Below are 15952 nucleotides of genomic sequence, written 5' to 3' on the forward strand. Positions count from 1 at the left end.
AAAGTCAGTGCAGTAATACCTAATAATTCAAAACAATACACACAAATCCAAAAAAGAAATAAATATAAAATATAAAATCACATTTTATTGGTCACATACACGTGTTCAGCAGATGTTATTGCGGGTGTAGCGAAATGCTTGTGCTTCTAGCTCCGACAGTGCAGTAATATCTAACAAGTAATATCTAACAATTCCACAACATATACCCGATACACACAAATCTAGTAAGGAATGAATTAAGAATATATACATATATGGACAAGCAATGACAGAGCGGCATGGACTAAGATACAGTAGAATAGTATAGAATACAGTATATACATATGAGATGAGTAATGCAAGATATGTAAACATTATTAAAGTGACCTGGCCTTCTGGATGATAGCAGGGTGACCAGGCAGTGGCTCGGGTGGTTGATGTCCTTGGTTATCTGACCTGGCCTTCTGGATGATAGCGGGGGGAACAGGCAGTGGCTCGGGTGGTTGATGTCCTTGGTTATCTGACCTGGCCTTCTGGATGATAGCGGGGTGAACAGGCAGTGGCTCGGGTGGTTGATGTCCTTGGTTATCTGACCTGGCCTTCTGGATGATAGCGGGGTGAACAGGCAGTGGCTCGGGTGGTTGATGTCCTTGGTTATCTGACCTGGCCTTCTGGATGATAGCGGGGGAACAGGCAGTGGCTCGGGTGGTTGATGTCCTTGGTTATCTGACCTGGCCTTCTGGATGATAGCAGGGTGAACAGGCAGTGGCTCGGGTGGTTGATGTCCTTGGTTATCTGACCTGGCCTTCTGGATGATAGCAGGGTGAACAGGCAGTGGCTCGGGTGGTTGATGTCCTTGGTTATCTGACCTGGCCTTCTGGATGATAGCAGGGTGAACAGGCAGTGGCTCGGGTGGTTGATGTCCTTGATGATCTTTTAGGCCTTCCTAAAGGCCAAGCCAAATTTATTTCACCTCCTGAGGTTGGAGAGGCTCTGTTGCGCCTTCTTCACCACACTGTCTGTGTGGGTCGTCCATTTCAGTTTGTCAGTGATGTGTACACCAAGGAACTTGAATCTTTCCACCTTCTCCACTGCGGTCCAGTCGATGTGGACAGGGGGTGCACCCTCTGCTGTTTCCTGAAGTCGACGATCATCTCCTTTGTTTTGTTGACGTTGGGTGAGAGGTTATTTTCCTGGCACCACACTCCCAGAGCCCTCACCTCCTCCCTGTAGGCTGTCTTGTCATTGTTGGTAATCAAGCCTACTAATGTTGTGTCTACTGTTGAGTTTCTCCCATTCTTCTATGAAGATCCTCTCAAGCTCTGTCAGGTTGGATGGGGAGCGTCGCTGCACAGCTATTTTCAAGTCTCTCCAGAGATGTTCGATCGGGTTCAAGTCCGGGCTCTGGCTGGGCCACTCAAGGTTATTCAGAGACTTGTCCTGAAGCCACTCCTGCGTTGTCTTGGCTGTGTGCTTAGGGTCGTTGTCCTGTTGGAAGGTGAACCTTCGACCGAGTCTGAGGTCCTGAGCACCCTGGAGCAAGTTTCATCAAGGATCTCTCTGTACTTTGCTCTGTTAATCTTTCCCTCGATCCTGACTAGTCTCCCAGTCCCTGCCGCTGAAAAACATCCACACAGCATGATGCTGCCACCACCATGCTTCACCGTAGGGATGGTGCCCGGTTTCCTCCAGACGTGAGGCTTGGCATTCATGGTCTGAGAGTCCTTTAGGTGCCTTTTGGCAAACTCCAAGCGGGCTGAGGAGTGGCTTTTACTGAGGAGTGGCTTCCGTCTGGCCACTCTACCATAAAGGCCTGATTGGTGGAGTGCTGCAGAGATGGGAGAACCTTCCAGAAGGACAACCAACTCCACAGAGTTTGGCCTGGAAGAGTCTCTAAGAAGAGTATTGGTGGTTCCAAACACTCTCTATAACTCTATACAGTGTCTTCAGAAAGTATTCATACCCATTGACTTATTCCACATTTTGCTGTGTCACAGCCTGAATTCAAAATGGATTGAAAAAAATAATAATATTCACCCATCTACACACAAGGAAAGCCAAGTTAACAAACAGATCACCGACCATTTCGAATCCCACCGTATCTTCTCCGTTATGCAATCCGGTTTCCGAGCTGGTCATGGGTGCACTTCAGCCACGCTCAAGGTCCTAAACGATATTATAACCGCGATCGATAATAGACAGTACTGTGCAGCCGTCTTCATCGACCTGGCCAAGGCTTTCGACTCTGTCAACCACCGCATTCTTATTGGCAGACTAAATAGCCTTGGTTTCTCAAATGACTGCCTCGCCTGGTTCACCAACTACTTCTCAGATAGAGTTCAATGTGTCAAATCGGAGGGCCTGTTGTCTGGACCTCTGGCCGTCTCTATGGGGGTGCCACAGGGTTCAATTCTTGGGCCAACTCTTTTCTCAGTGTATATCAATGATGTCGCTCTTGCTGCTGGTGGCTCTCAGATCCACCTCTACGCAGACGACACCATTTTGTATACATCTGGCCCTTCATTGGACACTGTGTTAACAAACCTCAAAACGAGCTTCAATGCCATACAACACTCCTTCAGTAGCCTCCAACTGCTCTTAAACACTAGTAAAACTAAATGCATGCTCTTCAACCGAACGCTGCTTGCACCCGCCCACCCGACTAGAATCACTACTCTTGACGGGTCTGACCTAGAGTATGTGGACAACTACAAATACCTAGGTGTCTGGTTAGACTGTAAACTCTCCTTCCAGACTCACATTAAGAATCTCCAATCCAAAGTTAAATCTAGATTCGGTTTCCTATTTCGCAACAAAGCCTCCTTCACTCATGCTGCCAAACATGCCCTCGTAAAACTGACTATCCTACCGATCCTTGACTTAGGCGATGTCATTTACAAAATAGCCTCCAACACTCTACTCAGCAAATTGGATGTAGTCTATCACAGTGCCATCCGTTTTGTCTCCAAAGCCCCATATACTACCCACCACTGTGACTTGTACGCTCTTGTTGGCTGGTCCTCACTACATGTTCGTCGTCAAACCCACTGGCTCCAGGTCATCTATAAATCACTGCTAGGCAAATCTCTGCCTTATCTTAGCTCATTGGTCACCATAGCAACACCCACCCGTAGTATGCGCTCCAGCAGGTATATCTCTCTGGTCATCCCCAAAGCCAACACCTCCTTTGGCCGCCATTCCTTCCAGTTCTCTGCTGCCAATGACTGGAATGAAATGCAAAAATCTCTGAAGCTGGAGACTCTTATCTCCCTCACTAACTTTAAGCATCAGTTGTCAGAGCACCTTAACGATCACTGCACCTGTACACAGCCCATCTGAAATTAGCCCGCCCAACTACCTCATCCCTATGTTGTTATTTATTTTGCTCATTTGTACCCCAGTATCTCTATTTGCACATCATCTCTTGCACATCTATCATTCCAGTGTTAATACTAATTGTAATTATTTTGCACTATAGCCTATTTATTGCCTTACCTCCATAACTTGCTACATTTGCACACACTGTATATATATTTTCTGTTGTATTTTTGACGTTATGTTTTGTTTTACCCCATATGTAACTCTGTGTTGTTGTTTTTATCGCACTGCTTTGCTTTATCTTGGCCAGGTCGCAGTTGTAAATGAGAACTTGTTCTCAACTGGCTTACCTGGTTAAATGAAGGTGAAATAAATAAATAAAAAATAAAATAAAAAAAGGACAAAGTGAAAACATGTTTTTAGACATTTTTGAAATATCTCATTTACAAATTTTAAGTATATATTAATATACTTAAATTAAATATATACTTAGTATATTAGTTAATAATTTTTATTTAAGTATTCACACCACGCTGAGTCAATATATGGTAGAATCACCTTTGGCAGAGATTACAGCTGTGAGTCTCTTTGGGTGAGTCTCTAAAAGCTTTGCACATTATTACAATTTACCCATTATTATTTTCAGAATTCTTCAAGTTCTGTCAAATTGGATGTTGATCGTTGCTAGACAACCATTTTCAAGTCTTGCCATAGATTTTCAAGCAGATTTAAGTCAAAACTGTAACTCTGCCACTCAGGAACATTCCCTGTCTTGTTGATAAGCAACTCCAGTGGAGATTTGCCCGTGTGTGTTTTAGATTATTGTCCTGCTGAAAGGTGAATTCAAATCAAATCAAATTGTATTGGTCACGTACACATATTTAGCAGATGTTATTGCGGGTGTAGCGAAAACGCTTGTGTTCCTAGCTCCAACAGTGCAGTAGTATCTAACAATTCACAACAATACACACAAATCTAAAAGTAAAAGAATGTAATTAAGAAATATATAAATATTAGGATGAGCAATATGTAGGAGTGGCATTGACTAAAATACAGTAGAGGTGAAAAATCTGTCGATGTGCCCTTGAGCAAGACACTTAACCCTAATTGCTCCTGTAAGTCGCTCTGGATAAGAGCGTCTGCTAAATGACAATATATATACAGTGGGGAGAAATAACATAGCTAGTTGGCTAAATAGCTAAAGTTAGCTGGCTGGCTAAGATAACTGCATATACAGTGGGGAGAACAAGTATTTGATACTATTTGGCTGGAGTAATGGAGAGGACAGTGTTTCGCTATCACAGGTGGTAATCTATTACAGGTGGTAATCTATCACAGGTGGTAATCTATCACAGGTGGTAATCTATCACAGGTGGTAATCTATCACAGGTGGTCATCTATCACAGGTGGTAATCTATCACAGGTGGTAATCTATCACAGGTGGTAATCTATCACAGGTGGTAATCTATCACAGGTGGTAATCTATCACAGGTGGTAATCTATCACAGGTGGTAATCTATCACAGGTGGTAATCTATCACAGGTGGTAATCTATCACAGGTGGTCATCTATCACAGGTGGTAATCTTTCAACTTCACCGCATCAAAGGGACGATGGACGGGGCCATGTACCGTCAAATCTTGGGTGAGAACCTCCTTCCCTCAGCCAGGGCATTGAACATGGGTCGTGGATGGGTATTCCAGCATGACAATGACCCAAAACACACAGCCAAGGCAACAAAGGAGTGGCTCAAGAAGAAGCACATTAAGGTTCTGGAGTGGCCTAGCCAGTCTCTAGACCTTAATCCCATAGAAAATCTGTGGTGGGAGCTGAAGGTTCGAGTTGCCAAACGTCAGCCTCGAAACCTTTAATGACTTGGAGAAGATCTGCAAATAGGAGTGGGACAAAATCCCTCCTGAGATTGTGTGCAAACCTGGTGGCCAACTACAAGAAACGTCTGACCTCTGTGATTGCCAACAAGGGTTTTGCCACCAAGTACTAAGTAATGTTTTGCAAAGGGGTCAAATACTTATTTCCCTCATTAAAAATGCTAATCAATTTACAACATTTTTCTCATTTTTCATCTCTGGATAAGAGCGTCTGCTAAATAACAATATATATGTCTCAATATAATAGTATTATATAATTATATACATTTAAAATAAACTTTTAAAATAAAATATTTCCCTCAACTGCGATACCCACTCCAGTCAGCAGATGGCGATGTGTGTCTTTCAGGCAATGCTGAAAGCGTGACGTATAATCTAGTGGACGGGAGGCAACAGTCAACCACCTCCGTAGCTGGTTAGCCAACAGCCGAAAGATTCAAGCACTAGACGCTTTCGGTGTATATTAGCTACTGTGTTTTAAACACACTTCGGACGTATCTACTTGTTAACCTATTTAATTTAATATTAAGTTGTTATTAGTCAGCTAGCTGGCTTGTTAAGTTAGCACTAGCTTAGCTAGCTAACATCCCCGACCATGAGCTCACTAAGCTACTCTCCTCCTGCTAAAGAAGAGGAGGTCTGCTGGACGGAGAAAGAAGCTCTAGTGAAAGAGGAGGAGGAAGAGGAGGATGTTACAATACAAAAACAAGTAGAGGGTGAAGCTGTTACCGTGAAAGAAGAAGAGAAAGACGTTACAGTGAAAGAAGAGAAGACCGAGGAGGAGGATGTTACAGGAAAGAAGAGGAAGACGCGTTCAGAGTGAAAGAGGAGGAGGATGTTACAGTGAAAGAAGAGGAAGACGCGTTCAGAGTGAAAGAGGAGGGAGGATGTTACAGTGAAAGAAGAGGAAGACGCGTTCAGAGTGAAAGAGGAGGAGGATTTGCAGAAAGAAGAGGAGGAAGAGATAGAGGAGGATGCAGGTTTTGGAGTGAAGAAGGAGGGAGAGATTACTGTCACGTTGAAAGATGAAGAGGAGGAGATAGGAGATCTGATTAACACCAGTAAGTACCGCCTTAAATGTGTTTTTCACTTTGGATATTTGGAGTTCGCTTGTCAATTCAAAGGAGAGAGATGCTATGCTACTAGCATCATGTTATGAATTTGCAAAGCCATCTCCTATAGTGTTTTTTCTCAAAGTTGTCGGTATGTCACGTGTCCTACTTATCAGTACACTCAGAACAACTTAAGAAACTTCTATTCGATCAAGTAAACATCACGTAGCACGTAAGCCATTCATTTTGTTGACCAACCTGGACCAGCTCACAGACCTCCATACAAAAACTCCACCTGCTGGAAGGAGAGATATTCCCGTGAGTTGGTTCTCTCTCTTCCTCCAGGGCTACACTAGCTTGTGCTAGCTAGCTAGTAATCTCCTTCCCAGACACTTCCACGCAGTGTGGGACGAGGTTAGCCAGCTAGCTACATTCCCTCGGCGTAAAGCAGTGCTCGGCAGGCCGGGGCTAAGGACACAGTGAAACACGGACTTGCCGTGCAGGCTGTTGTGCTGCTTACAACTTGGAGGAAAACATTTGGCCACGTTAACTACCGCCGGCGACACCGTGATACAGCTGCCCAGTGGGAAGCACCTGAGGCCGGCATGCACCTCGAACACCGGTGATTTGGTATTTTATTAGGTGTAATGGTCGTTCGCACGGCTCGTCTTCATGCTCCTGAAATCAGTAACGTGTTGGTGCTTTCAAGAGAACTTCGGAACCTCATAGTTAAAGTGTATGGAAGTTTGTTGTGGCGCAGTGGTCTAAGGCACTGCATCGCAGTGCTAACTGTGCCACTAGAGATCCTGGTTCGAATCCAGGCTCTGTCGCAGCCGGCCGCGACCGGGAGACTCATGGGCGGCGCACAATTGGCCCAGCGTCGTCCAGGGTAGGGGAGGGAATGGCCGGCAGGGATGTAGCTCAGTTGATAGAGCATGGCGTTTGCAACGCCAGGGTTGTGGGTTTGATTCCCACGGGGGGCCAGTATAAAATATATATATATATATATATATTTATTTTTAATTTTTTATACAGTATGTTGTATCTTTTATACTGGCCCCCCGTGGGAATCGATATATATATATATATATATATATATATATATATATATATTCACTAACTGTAAGTCGCTCTGGATAAGAGCGTCTGCTAAATGACGTAAATGTTGTGTAGAGCTTCCTGTTGGTCGATTCCGATATTTTCCAAGTGGGGAAACCAAGGAAATGTTTCTATGAGTGTTCAAGTCGGAAATGTCAGAATGACCGATTCCCCAGTTGTCTTGAAAGCGGAAGGAACTAATTGGTAAGTCACTGTGACATCCAGATGGTGACCAACTCTTACTCGACCATTAAAATAAACACAACTCTTGAGTCACGGGATGTTGGGAAGCAAGGTGGTTGTTTGAAATGAGCCTCCCGATAAAACCCTCCCAGTTTTCTCCTATCTTAGACCCATACAGTATGTTGTTAGACCCATACAGTATGTTGTATCTTAGACCCATACAGTATGTTGTATCTTAGACCCATACAGTATGTTGTATCTTAGACCCATACAGTATGTTGTATCTTAGACCCATACAGTATGTTGTATCTTAGACCCATACAGTATGTTGTATCTTAGACCCATACAGTATGTTGTATCTTAGACCCATACAGTATGTTGTATCTTAGACCCATACAGTATGTTGTATCTTAGACCCATACAGTATGTTGTATCTTAGACCCATACAGTATGTTGTTAGACCCATACAGTATGTTGTTAGACCCATACAGTATGTTGTATCTTAGACCCATACAGTATGTTGTTAGACCCATACAGTATGTTGTATCTTAGACCCATACAGTATGTTGTTAGACCCATACAGTATGTTGTTAGACCCATACAGTATGTTGTATCTTAGACCCATACAGTATGTTGTATCTTAGACCCATACAGTATGTTGTATCTTAGACCCATACAGTATGTTGTATCTTAGACCCATACAGTATGTTAGACCCATACAGTATGTTGTATCTTAGACCCATACAGTATGTTGTATCTTAGACCCATACAGTATGTTAGACCCATACAGTATGTTGTATCTTAGACCCATACAGTATGTTGTATCTTAGACCCATACAGTATGTTGTATCTTAGACCCATACAGTATGTTGTATCTTAGACCCATACAGTATGTTGTATCTTAGACCCATACAGTATGTTGTTAGACCCATACAGTATGTTGTATCTTAGACCCATACAGTATGTTGTTAGACCCATACAGTATGTTGTTAGACCCATACAGTATGTTGTATCTTAGACCCATACAGTATGTTGTATCTTAGACCCATACAGTATGTTGTATCTTAGACCCATACAGTATGTTGTATCTTAGACCCATACAGTATGTTGTATCTTAGACCCATACAGTATGTTGTATCTTAGACCCATACAGTATGTTGTTAGACCCATACAGTATGTTGTATCTTAGACCCATACAGTATGTTGTTAGACCCATACAGTATGTTGTATCTTAGACCCATACAGTATGTTGTATCTTAGACCCATACAGTATGTTGTATCTTAGACCCATACAGTATGTTGTATCTTAGACCCATACAGTATGTTGTTAGACCCATACAGTATGTTGTATCTTAGACCCATACAGTATGTTGTATCTTAGACCCATACAGTATGTTGTATCTTAGACCCATACAGTATGTTGTATCTTAGACCTATACAGTATGTTGTATCTTAGACCCATACAGTATGTTAGACCCATACAGTATGTTGTATCTTAGACCCATACAGTATGTTGTATCTTAGACCCATACAGTATGTTTTTAGACCCATACAGTATGTTGTTAGACCCATACAGTATGTTGTATCTTAGACCCATACAGTATGTTGTATCTTAGACCCATACAGTATGTTGTTAGACCCATACAGTATGTTGTATCTTAGACCCATACAGTATGTTGTATCTTAGACCCATACAGTATGTTGTTAGACCCATACAGTATGTTGTATCTTAGACCCATACAGTATGTTGTTAGACCCATACAGTATGTTGTTAGACCCATACAGTATGTTGTATATTAGACCCATACAGAATGTTGTATCTTAGACCCATACAGTATGTTGTATCTTAGACCCATACAGTATGTTGTATCTTAGACCCATACAGTATGTTGTATCTTAGACCCATACAGTATGTTGTATCTTAGACCCATACAGTATGTTGTATCTTAGACCCATACAGTATGTTGTATCTTAGACCCATACAGTATGTTGTATCTTAGACCCATACAGTATGTTGTATCTTAGACCCATACAGTATGTTGTTAGACCCATACAGTATGTTGTATCTTAGACCCATACAGTATGTTGTATCTTAGACCCATACAGTATGTTGTTAGACCCATACAGTATGTTGTATCTTAGACCCATACAGAATGTTGTTAGACCTATACAGTATGTTGTATCTTAGACCCATACAGTATGTTGTATCTTAGACCCATACAGTATGTTGTTAGACCCATACAGTATGTTGTATCTTAGACCCATACAGTATGTTGTTAGACCCATACAGTATGTTGTATCTTAGACCCATACAGTATGTTGTTAGACCCATACAGTATGTTGTATCTTAGACCCATACAGTATGTTGTATCTTAGACCCATACAGTATGTTGTTAGACCCATACAGTATGTTGTATCTTAGACCCATACAGTATGTTGTTAGACCCATACAGTATGTTGTATCTTAGACCCATACAGTATGTTGTATCTTAGACCCATACAGTATGTTGTATCTTAGACCCATACAGTATGTTGTTAGACCCATACAGTATGTTGTATCTAAGACCCATACAGTATGTTGTTAGACCCATACAGTATGTTGTATCTTAGACCCATACAGTATGTTGTTAGACCCATACAGTATGTTGTATCTTAGACCCATACAGTATGTTGTATCTTAGACCCATACAGTATGTTGTTAGACCCATACAGTATGTTGTTAGACCCATACAGTATGTTGTATCTTAGACCCATACAGTATGTTGTATCTTAGACCCATACAGTATGTTGTATCTTAGACCCATACAGTATGTTGTTAGACCCATACAGTATGTTGTATCTTAGACCCATACAGTATGTTGTATCTTAGACCCATACAGTATGTTGTATCTTAGACCCATGCAGTATGTTGTACCTTAGACCCATACAGTATGTTGTATCTTAGACCCATACAGTATGTTGTATCTTAGACCCATACAGTATGTTGTATCTTAGACCCATACAGTATGTTGTTAGACCCATACAGTATGTTGTATCTTAGACCCATACAGTATGTTGTTAGACCCATACAGTATGTTGTATCTTAGACCCATACAGTATGTTGTTAGACCCATACAGTATGTTGTATCTTAGACCCATACAGTATGTTGTATCTTAGACCCATACAGTATGTTGTATCTTAGACCCATACAGTATGTTGTATCTTAGACCCATACAGTATGTTGTATCTCAGACCCATACAGTATGTTGTATCTTAGACCCATACAGTATGTTGTTAGACCCATACAGTATGTTGTATCTTAGACCCATACAGTATGTTGTATCTTAGACCCATACAGTATGTTGTATCTTAGACCCATACAGTATATTGTATGTTGTTAGACCCATACAGTATGTTGTATCTTAGACCCATACAGTATGTTGTTAGACCCATACAGTATGTTGTATCTTAGACCCATACAGTATTTTGTATGTTGTTAGACCCATACAGTATGTTGTATCTTAGACCCATACAGTATGTTGTATCTTAGACCCATACAGTATGTTGTATCTTAGACCCATACAGTATGTTGTATCTTAGACCCATACAGTATGTTGTATCTTAGACCCATACAGTATGTTGTATCTTAGACCCATACAGTATGTTGTATCTTAGACCCATACAGTATGTTGTTAGACCCATACAGTATGTTGTATCTTAGACCCATACAGTATGTTGTTAGACCCATACAGTATGTTGTTAGACCCATACAGTATGTTGTTAGACCCATACAGTATGTTGTATCTTAGACCCATACAGTATGTTGTATCTTAGACCCATACAGTATGTTGTTAGACCCATACAGTATGTTGTTAGACCCATACAGTATGTTGTTAGACCCATACAGTATGTTGTAACTTAGACCCATACAGTATGTTGTATCTTAGACCCATACAGTATGTTGTTAGACCCATACAGTATGTTGTTAGACCCATACAGTATGTTGTTAGACCCATACAGTATGTTGTATCTTAGACCCATACAGTATGTTGTATCTTAGACCCATACAGTATGTTGTATCTTAGACCCATACAGTATGTTGTATCTTAGACCCATACAGTATGTTGTATCTTAGACCCATACAGTATGTTGTATCTTAGACCCATACAGTATGTTGTATCTTAGACCCATACAGTATGTTGTATCTTAGACCCATACAGTATGTTGTATCTTAGACCCATACAGTATGTTATATCTTAGACCCATACAGTATGTTATATCTTAGACCCATACAGTATGTTGTATCTTAGACCCATACAGTATGTTGTATCTTAGACCCATACAGTATGTTGTATCTTAGACCCATACAGTATGTTGAAAAAATTGTATCTTAGACCCATACAGTATGTTGTATCTTAGACCCATACAGTATGTTGTATCTTAGACCCATACAGTATGTTGTATCTTAGACCCATACAGTATGTTGTATCTTAGACCCATACAGTATGTTGTATCTTAGATCCATACAGTATGTTGTATCTTAGACCCATACAGTATGTTGTATCTTAGACCCATACAGTATGTTGTATCTTAGACCCATACAGTATGTTGTTAGACCCATACAGTATGTTGTATCTTAGACCCATACAGTATGTTGTATCTTAGACCCATACAGTACGTTGTATCTTAGACCCATAAAGTACGTTGTATCTTAGACCCATACAGTATGTTGTAGCTTAGACCCATACAGTATGTTGTAGCTTAGACCCATACAGTATGTTGTATCTTAGACCCATACAGTATGTTGTATCTTAGACCCATACAGTATGTTGTATCTTAGACCCATACAGTATGTTGTATCTTAGACCCATACAGTATGTTGTTAGACCCATACAGTATGTTGTAGCTTAGACCCATACAGTATGTTGTATCTTAGACCCATACAGTATGTTGTATCTTAGACCCATACAGTATGTTGTTAGACCCATACAGTATGTTGTTAGACCCATACAGTATGTTGTATCTTAGACCCATACAGTATGTTGTTAGACCCATACAGTATGTTGTATCTTAGACCCATACAGTATGTTGTATCTTAGACCCATACAGTATGTTGTTAGACCCATACAGTATGTTGTATCTTAGACCCATACAGTATGTTGTATCTTAGACCCATACAGTATGTTGTATCTTAGACCCATACAGTATGTTGTATCTTAGACCCATACAGTACGTTGTATCTTAGACCCATACAGTATGTTGTAGCTTAGACCCATACAGTATGTTGTTAGACCCATACAGTATGTTGTATCTTAGAGCCATACAGAATGTTGTTAGACCCATACAGTATGTTGTTAGACCCATACAGTATGTTGTATCTTAGAGCCATACAGTATGTTGTTAGACCCATACAGTATGTTGTATCTTAGAGCCATACAGTATGTTGTTAGACCCATACAGTATGTTGTTAGACCCATACAGTATGTAGTTAGACCCATACAGTATGTTGTATCTTAGACCCATACAGTATGTTGTATCTTAGACCCATACAGTACGTTATATCTTAGACCCATACAGTATGTTGTTAGACCCATACAGTATGTTGTATCTTAGACCCATACAGTAAGTTAAGGCTTAGATCCTATTTTACAGGGTGGTGTCGTGGCTGAACAGAGAATGTTGACTTGAAAATATGTGTTGTTTTGAATCCGGGACGGGCAGCTCCAGTCCTCGGGGACGGAGTGGTGTCACACTTTTCCCCCATCCCTAGCAAACACAGCTGATTAAACTAAATGCATTCTAAACTGAACATCATGATTAGTTGATTATTGGGGTCAGGTTTATTAGCTGGGATTGGGGCAAAAGTGACACCAATCAGGCCTTTATTAAAACACTTTTTTCTCAAGAAATAATCAAATAGTTTGACCACCCTGTTTGGAAGCTTTTAAATGATCTCAAACTCAACCGTTAATATTTTCCAGTGATGAAGACGATGGATGGTTCATTGCATGGTGGGGTTTGCAAAAAGAGTCAACTTCGAGCACCTTTATCTCATGAATGTTTTGGCTTTCAGTTACAAAAAGTCACTTTCTTACCACTTCTTCCATAGGCAAACATGTAAGGAAAGCTTTTTTTAAATCAAAAGGGATGCTGTCAAAAATGTATTGAATTCAAATGGATTTACCCAGTGTACAAAGCACTACAGCCACTCTGTGATGACAAGCTCTGCTCTTTTATTTAGGGATCTAGTCTAGGTTAAACATCATAGGAAGACAGTTTTATCATGTGGAGGTTTCATTCAAGTCTCTGTTTAACTAAATACTCTGTTTGTCTTTGGCAGGAGAGAGACCAGACTCTCACTCTGACAGCGGGAAGAGCCCTACAGCGGAACCAGACCCAGAGACGGCCAAACCAGCGAGACAACACCACTGCTTCCAATGTGAAAAGAGATTTTCCCGATCAGGGGACCTCAAAGCTCATGAGTGGACACACACAGGAGAAGAGCCTTTCCAATGTTCCCAGTGTAAAAAGCGTTTTACCGTGTTAGCTAACCTGAAAAGGCATGAGAGAATACACACAGGAGAAAAGCCTTATCAATGTTCCCAGTGTGGAAAGAGTTTTACTCAGAGAGGGTATCTAAAAGTGCATGAGAGAATACACACAGGAGAAAAGCCTTATCAATGTTCCCAGTGTGGAAACAGTTTTACTCAGATAGGGCACCTAAAACAGCATGAGAGAATACACACAGGAGAAAAACCTTATCAATGTTCCCAATGTGGAATGAGTTTTATTCAGTTAGGGAGCCTGAAGGAGCATGAGTGGACACACACAGGAGAAAAGCCTTTCCAGTGTTCCCAGTGTAGAAAGAGTTTTACCGTGTTAGCTACCCTGAAAAGGCATGAGCGAATACACACAGGAGAAAAGCCATTCCTATGTTCCCATTGTGGAAACGGTTTTACTCAGAGATGGCATCTACAAGAGCATGAGAGAATACACACAGGAGAAAAGCCTTTCCACTGCTCCCAGTGTAAAAAGAGATTTTCCCAGTAGGGGACCTAAAAGCTCATGAGTGGACACACACAGGAGAAAAGCCTTTCCAATGTTCCCAGTGTAGAAAGAGTTTTACCGTGTTAGCTAGCCTGAAAAGGCATGAGAGAATACACACAGGAGAAAAGCCTTACCACTGCTCCCAGTGTGGAAAGAGTTTTACCTGGTTAAGGAGCCTGAAGGAGCATAAGAGAACACACACGAAAAAAGCCCCACCACTGCTCTCTCTCTGTGTGGAAGGACAATTTCCCAGTCAAAGAACCTGAAATCACACGAGAGAATTGAGTGACTGTGTTCTGACTTATTTTTTAAACTGACAATTTGTGTTTTTGTTTATGCCACATGAAAACATTTTGTTTATATGAATTCTTACTCAAAAATAGGCATATTTTGGTTTTTTCACCTCGAGGCCTGATCATATCTAAAATCAGATTAAATACTATAAAATGTGTATTTTGTTTTGGTTATGAACTTTAATGCATTGGTTACAGGTATACACCCTCAGTTGTTCATTATATTATTTGGATATTGCTAAATGTAAATTATTATATAGATGAATGGAACTTTGCATTTCTTGATTCTAACCTTGAAACCTATAGACTTTGATTTGATATATAAGATTAGGCTTTTGCTAAATGAATTTGATTGAAATTGATTGGATATTGCAAAATGAATTTGATTACATGATTTGGATATTGCTAAATGTAAATGATGAACTAGATTCATAGCATGTGCTTTTCTTGATTCCAACATTGAAACCTTTTGAATTTACTTGTGTTTCATTTAGTTAATTTGTATAGTAAAGTCCTCAAGCTAAAGGTGTATGAAAATGTGATGTTCTGGTAACATTGATAAGTTGTTGACATGAAAAACATTCACTACCTCATGACTGTTTCCATCAGTATTATTCCACCATGTCAGATAAAACTGGTGCTGATTGTAATAAGGATTTTATTAATGCAGCGTAATTTTATCTGAATAGAAATAAAATGTGGAACACTAGTTCATTATTCTACATTTATGTCTGTTCATTATATACATCTATATGATGTATTGTTACACCATGTAGGAGCAGTATAGACCTAGTCTGTTTATTATATACATCTATATGATGTATTGTTACACCATGTAGGAGCAGTATAGACCTAGTCTGTTCATTATATACATCTATATGATGTATTGTTACACCATGTAGGAGCAGTATAGACCTAGTCTGTTCATTATATACATCTATATGATGTATTGTTACACCATGTAGGAGCAGTATAGACCTAGTCTATTCATTATATACATCTATATGATGTATTGTTACACCATGTAGGAGCAGTATAGACCTAGTCTGTTCATTATATACATCTATATAATAAAATATTTCCCTCAACTGCGTTACCCACTCCAGTCAGCAGA

General features: G+C 40.4%; 1 pseudogene; it reads left to right on the plus strand.

Moving 5' to 3' along the window:
* The window catches only part of LOC123491290, a 19147-nt pseudogene extending 3600 nt beyond the window's left edge, over positions 1–15547 (plus strand).
* Positions 15548–15952: the final 405 nt, after the last annotated feature.

The sequence above is a fragment of the Coregonus clupeaformis genome, chromosome 7, assembly GCF_020615455.1.
Source record: "Coregonus clupeaformis isolate EN_2021a chromosome 7, ASM2061545v1, whole genome shotgun sequence".
NCBI lineage: Eukaryota > Metazoa > Chordata > Actinopteri > Salmoniformes > Salmonidae > Coregonus > Coregonus clupeaformis.